This window comes from Nicotiana attenuata, unplaced genomic scaffold (genome assembly GCF_001879085.1).
Source record: "Nicotiana attenuata strain UT unplaced genomic scaffold, NIATTr2, whole genome shotgun sequence".
NCBI classification, from domain to species: Eukaryota; Viridiplantae; Streptophyta; class Magnoliopsida; order Solanales; family Solanaceae; genus Nicotiana; species Nicotiana attenuata.
Genome location: NW_017674902.1, coordinates 5,759 through 12,456, shown reverse-complemented (window position 1 = coordinate 12,456; position 6,698 = coordinate 5,759). Strand labels below are relative to the sequence as shown.

The following is a 6,698-nucleotide window of genomic DNA, read 5'->3' as shown; positions in this document are numbered from 1 at the left end:
TTCCTCTTTTAACCACTGAACTACCTCCGCAGGAAGTGCGACGGTGTCTTTATTTGGCTTACGAGCCGGATTTTTCTTGGGCTTTGGATCCTCGGAGGTTGAGATCCTTTTCCTCTTCTTATCCTTTACCGCTTTCAGGACCGGGGGCGAAGTCTCTTCCTCACTAGACAGAGGCCTCATCGGCACATCCTTCCCGAGACCTGCAAAAGAAAAACAAGTACAAGGAGAAATTCAGACAACGATCAAGGCTATCGAGATATGCAAAAACATACCATGGCTTCGGGCCTCCCATCGACCCTTTGACAATTAGCGTCATACGCACTCAACGTGTGTAGACGTCGACACCAAGCTCCTGGCCCAGTTCTCTAGATGGGGAATCACACCCGGCCCAGGCAATGGCAGCACCAAGTAAAACACCAGTTAGAAAGGATGAAAAAAGAGAAGATAATAAACAAAAGTTAAAAGATGGAATTATACTCACGTTTCATATTTTATTTCTCTGGAAATGGCATGCTCTCAGCTGGGATTAGGTCCGAGGTCTTCACTCGGACAAATCGGCCCATCCAACCTCAGTCCCTGTCCTCATCTGTGCTCAAGAAAACCGCCTTCGAAGACCGACGTTGAAGCTTTATTAGCCCACCTCGATAAAGTCGGGGGCTATACAAACGAATGAGATGGTCGAGGGTGAAGGGAAGCCCCTCGACTTTGCTCACAAAAAAATGAAGCAATGTCACTATCCTACAAAAAGAAGGATGAATCTGGCCGAGGGTGACCTCGTACTTCTTGCAGAAGTCCACAATGAATTGATCTAGAGGACCGAATGTGAAAGGGTAAGTGTAAACACTCAAAAAACCCTCCACAAGCGTAGTGATTGACTCTTCAGGCGAGGGCACCACCACGAGCTTGCCTACCTTGTATTCCTTTTTAACTTACTTTAAAATGCCACTAGTGATTGTGCATATATACCTCGACATGGGCTCACATCGACCCAGAATCGAGGAGGTCGTTTCAACTTTGAAATCGGAGTCAAGGACACACGACGGAGGAAATAATTCTTCAGGGAGTGGCTTCGCCGCTGGTTGTTCACCGGCCGGCTTAGACGAGGAAGCTTTTTCTTTCCGCGGTACAGTTTTGGATGTTTTCGCCATTTTGGGTTTGAGTTTGAAGAAAGAAGAAGAAAATAAGGCTTGGTGTTTTGAGAGAAGTTTGATAACAAAACCTGGAGATTATGCAGAACGGAAAAACTTAAAAGATGTAAAAAGCTTTGGAGATTGGAAGAAACTGAAAGTAAAATTTGAATCAATGAGAAAAGGGCCTATTTATGGGTTTCACGGTGACGGTTCGAAACCACTAGTGGCCGACCATCAACTGGCATGCATTAAATGCCTAGGGAACTGCACCGACGGGACATTTCGATCACATCTGCCGCTTATGTTACGGGAATGACGTCATGATAGGTCTAGGATCGAAGGCTCAATTCGTTCATGTCATTACACTCCTAGAAACGAGGGGACTATCTGTATACGATTAAAATCGGGCCCTTCCGATTTTACTAATTTATCGAGACCAGTGTGAAAGATCGAAGATCGATCCCGTAATAGATCAGACCGAGGCACGAGGACAAGGTACCGAGTTCGAGATTCGAGGTACCTATCAAGATCGAGGCCAGTAGCTATTGAGACCAAATAATATAGAGATTGAGCAAGATCGAAGGTAGCATAATAACAGAAAGGCGAAGTATCCGTGACTGGTCGAAGATCATGGCGAAAATCTCGGAACATATCAAATCAAGGACGGTTAATTAGCTAATCGTGGGATTTTCATTTGTAATTAGAGTTATACCATAATTAAGATTCCTCTACTATATAAAGAGGAGTTCCAATCATTTGTAACACTACATTCTGAGATATAAAAGAAATATAACACTTTGTCTTTAATCTATAACCTTGTTCATCAACTTGCTTATATTTTTAACTGTTCTTATACCAATCAGCTTGAGGGTATCCAAGCTCAAGGGCTGAATTTCATTCAAACACTGGTTTGCTTTATCTTATTGTCAATTTCTATTATTAATCTTCACATTTATCAATAGGTATTAGGTGAAGTCACGTGTCCTTAAACCACATTATAAGTTTAATTGCTATCCAATTTTAAGGGTAAACAATAAGCACCACATTAGTAAAAATATAGAATTTGAAAAAAAGTTATTTTTCAACATTTTCACCTCAAATCTCTCATAAAAATTCAAAAACAATACCAAATTATGTTCATGTCCAAATATAACTCTAATTTTTAAATACCATTTTTACTTGACTTTTTTTCCCCACTTATTCCCGAAATTTCACAATTCTTATGTCCAAACGTCCACTAAGTAATACGTGGATAACATTATCTCTTTATTATTAGTCAGCGCACAATAATCCTTTCATTCTTTGTTATAAATCATCACATAAACAATTCTCTCATTATAATCCCTCTATAACTAAGGTGAACCAAACAACCCCTAGATGTTTTATGATCCATTTTACTCACATCTGTGTTCTAGTGTATTCTTTCACATTAAAAAATATACAGTATATATTTGTATTCACCGTAACAACGTTTATACGAAACAAATACACATAAAATGTGGTTTTATGTATATTTAGTCAGTTAATGCATTTATTTGATTTAACCTATTTGACAATGCTAAAATTACTCCTAATTTGATGTAACTCCATTGAGTGAGAAGTTTTATTTTGTGCCACACAACTTACATTAGTTGTGTGAGACTCCTTTTTCTCTCACAAATTTGTGGATTCCAAATCTTATACTTCTGGGTCCACAAAATTTAGGTCCACTAAACTGTGAGACAAAAAAAATGATTCATACAATTAGTGTTAGTTGTAGGAGACACAAAATAAAAAATTTTCCATTCAGTGCGCCTTTTTTCCTTTTTTCTATAACAGATGGTGAAAAAAAAATCTAGCAGAGGATTTCTTTAACAGGATCCAAACACGTGTACACTGTTCCCAAGCACGCTCTGCAGCCAGACCCGGGACTCCCCCCAACTAATTTCAGTCAGACACGTCACTCTCACTATTCCAATTCACTGTACTAATTACCCTTGTGATTCGTAGCAAAAACACAATTATTATTGGTCGATGCCTTCAGTATCTAGGGTTAAAGTGGTAAATTGAACCCTCCCTAAGTCACTGCCGCTATGCGTATAATTACCCCACAGCTGCTATTCCGATAAATAAACACCGTAAGTACCGAAAAAAAAAAGAAGAAATAAGGGATGCGTGACAGTTCATCAATGGCAGCTCTGCAGTCTGGCACTGGGTTTTATCTTCTTCCTCTCTCTTGAATCTAGATTAATTTGCGATAGATTCCTGCAGTTTTCCATGTATAAAAAATATACTATTAAATTCATAATATTTATGTCACTTCGGAAGTCAATGAGTTTGGCTGCCTGTGTTTATGCAAATTATTTGGTAGGTATATTTGATTTGTGTTTATGGAGGGTAGATCTATGTGATATATCACAAACTGAGAGCGGGATGCTGTTAATTATTTTTTTAAATTTTTGGGTTTTATTTTGGTTGGTTAAGAACACTGGAGGCAGCGGTTCATCGATCTGTTCCCTGAAAGGCGATAAACAAAATATAGCAACAGGAATCGGTCGATAAACCTCTGCATCCAGCGCTTAACCCCCTTCTCTCTCATATGTTCATGTTTGGTCTTTTAAGATGTATTAACTGCTTTTGTTGAATTTTCTGCTAAAATGTGTAGAATTAATTTGCTCTTCTCCTGATCTGTATACAGATTAGAATGAACAGTATTTGCAAAAGCTTATTTGTTCTATCGGGAGCATTTGGTGACATGCTAGATAGTCCTTTTGTCTTGATTTTTGCTTTCTTGTCATCTGTGTTTAGCGAGCTCAAATTTCACAAAAAATTGTCATCTTAAAGAGATAATTACCGTACTAAATAATTAATTAAGGTCTGGTTTTGGTTTAGTTGTGTAAAGAAATAAGCTTGTAATTATATGCACATATATCTAGTCCTGTTTGCATAGTTTATCTATTCGAAAAGAGTGCGGTTTATATTTTTCATTCATTTTGGCGAAAATAGCATATCGGTAAATGCAGCTGAACTTTTTCGGGGTGCTGAGGGAAGCTTTAAGATATATTTAATGCATCTCCGTGCAAAGTTGCACCTATTATTTCGATTACTGTTCATTTCCATAAGAAAAAGTTGTAACTAATTAAGAACTTGTTTAGTTGCTCTACTTGTTGGTCCTGTTGATATGGGTATTTTCTTGGGAGATCATATGTTCGCTTCCCATAATAATAGCCGATAAGAATGTATATGTGTGTATTATATAGTATAGTATGTATTTTATACACTTTTCGGCTAAAGAATGCAATTAATTTCAGTCGGCTAACCAGTTTTATTTTTTTGTTCTATTTTCTTTTTCTTCTTTTTATGCCTCATACATATCTATTTCTGGTTGCCGTAAATCATTTTTCTACTGATGTCAAGTTGAATACTTATGATTCTTTGCGGAAAATTCATGCAATTAATTTGATCCCCATTTGCCCACTGCAGTGACACTTTGCAAAAAAGAATTAGAATTGGTGAATATACTCTTTCTTTGTCATTGTCATATCTGGAATTGGCTGGTATTACTTCATTTCTTTTTAACTGGCACTTTCTATGGTTTTGGATTAAATGTGCTATTCCAATTTCCAACTATCCACGATTGATTAGAATCCTATATTTGAGATGATACACAGCCAATAGGATCATATTTAGTAATGCACCCACATGGATTTATGACATAGATTTAGTTTAAAAGTTGGACTATATTTACAAAGAATTAATTAGTTACCAACTATCTGGTTGGATGTCACTTTCACAATTAGTGAGTCAAAAGCTGTTGTTACTAATTTGGGGGGTTCCTTTGGTTTTCCGGCAGGAGAGAAAGTTTACCTTCTAAAGAAAGTATTGAAAGTGGGGAACATGTCGTGCCTGTGAAAGTAAAGAGGAATTGGAAAATAGTTGTATAAAGTGCCAAATCGTCAGAGAATCTTTACAAGTGATGTGAACTCTTAGGAATCTTGGTATCACATTCCTTTTGCAAAGCTAGAAACCTAGTCAAGAATTTAGTAGGTTGGAGGAATCAAAATAACTTGTTTGACTGTACCCCTGAATAGCATCACTTAAAGGAAAAGAGTCTCCGTCACTTTCAATATTGAGGATCTTCTTTTGCTTCTAGCTTTTTTGTGTTGTAATTCATAGAGTGGTGATGTGCCCACTCAGCTTCCTGAAAGATTATTCTGCCAATAATATTTCTTCCTTGAAACCAGCCTATGTTGTTTGGGGGTCCTATGAATTTGTCCCCGGAAAGTTTTCACTATGGGTGGTAAAATTGTTCCTTACATATGGTGATTCCATTTCCATGACTCTGAATTCAAAATATGCTATTAATAGCTTGTTTGGCCAAGTTGCAAAATATAGTTTATTTTGAGAAGTATTTTTTTTCAATAGTACTTTTGATGAAAATCAGTTTGTGTTTGGCTAATTAATTAGAAAAGCACTTCTGAGCAGCAACTAATGTTGCCAAATTTTTAAAAATTATTTCTAAGTGTATTTTTTCCAAAAGTGTTTTTTTAAAAGATGATGTTGGTGAAAAGTTACTTCTTTTTTGTTTCTTCAAAATTGCTTTTGCTTCTTCTCGAAAGTACTTTTTTTTCTTCTAAAAGCTTGGCCATACACTTCAATTTTGAAAAAAAGAAGTAGCATTTTTGAAGAAAAAAATTCTTTTGGATTTGAAGAAGCTTGGTCTAACATGCCATAAGAATGGAGTAGTATTTACCACCGCACCACAAACCTTTGGTGGTTAAAACTTAAAACCATTTGATTCCGAATTCACATTTTAGCTCTTGTTGAAGGCCAACCACTAAGTTCAGAATTCATTACCAGTAATATCAAGTTCACTCTCAATATCTAGAGAGGTTTTTCTTTTTTGTTATCTTCAAATTTTTACCTGAATGTTTAGCACTTGTCAACGGTGTTGAATGCGGCCTCTTGTGGATCATTCACAGGCTTTAACGTGCAACAAACCTTTATTCTACTAGTGTTAGTGTACGTGCGTTGTACGTGTACATCGCGTCAATCATTATTAAACGTATACAAGACAAAAAAAATATTGGAAAAAAGCAATTAAAGTTAAAATAAATGCAATATATGTCTAGATACTAAAATTAATTTAAATTGACAGAGAGTTAAATTCAATATCTTTTGAACATGCAAAAGATGATAGAATTTTGTTGGATTAATTAGTATTTGTAATTATAAATAATTAGTGGTATCAAAAACAAATATGTTATGTTGTTATATTTCATCTAACATCTCTTCATAAATGTTACATTCGCAATTTTATGAGGGTGTTTGGCTAAATTTATAAGCTGGTCAAATTAACTTATAAGCAATTTTGGGCTTTTTTACGCGTTTGGTAAAGTTAAAAGTGCTTATAAGTAAAAAATAAGCCAAAAGCCATAAGCTGGTCACCCCCAACTTATGAATTTTAAGCTTATAAGCGCTTTAAGTTTGACCAAAATTTTTACTATTTTTATCCTTAAAATATTTATTTTTAGAACAAAATTCCTACATCAATGCTCACTGCCTAAAGTATTTTATCAACTTTATTCC

The 6,698-nt window shown here is 35.9% G+C and overlaps 1 long non-coding RNA gene across 1 annotated transcript; it reads left to right on the top strand.

Moving 5' to 3' along the window:
* The first annotated feature begins 3,153 nt into the window (after positions 1–3,153).
* On the top strand, positions 3,154–5,449 carry LOC109219424. The gene is made up of 2 exons (XR_002066943.1): positions 3,154–4,666; positions 4,963–5,449. It is a non-coding gene; the product is annotated as an uncharacterized LOC109219424 (long non-coding RNA).
* The last annotated feature ends 1,249 nt before the right edge of the window (positions 5,450–6,698 follow it).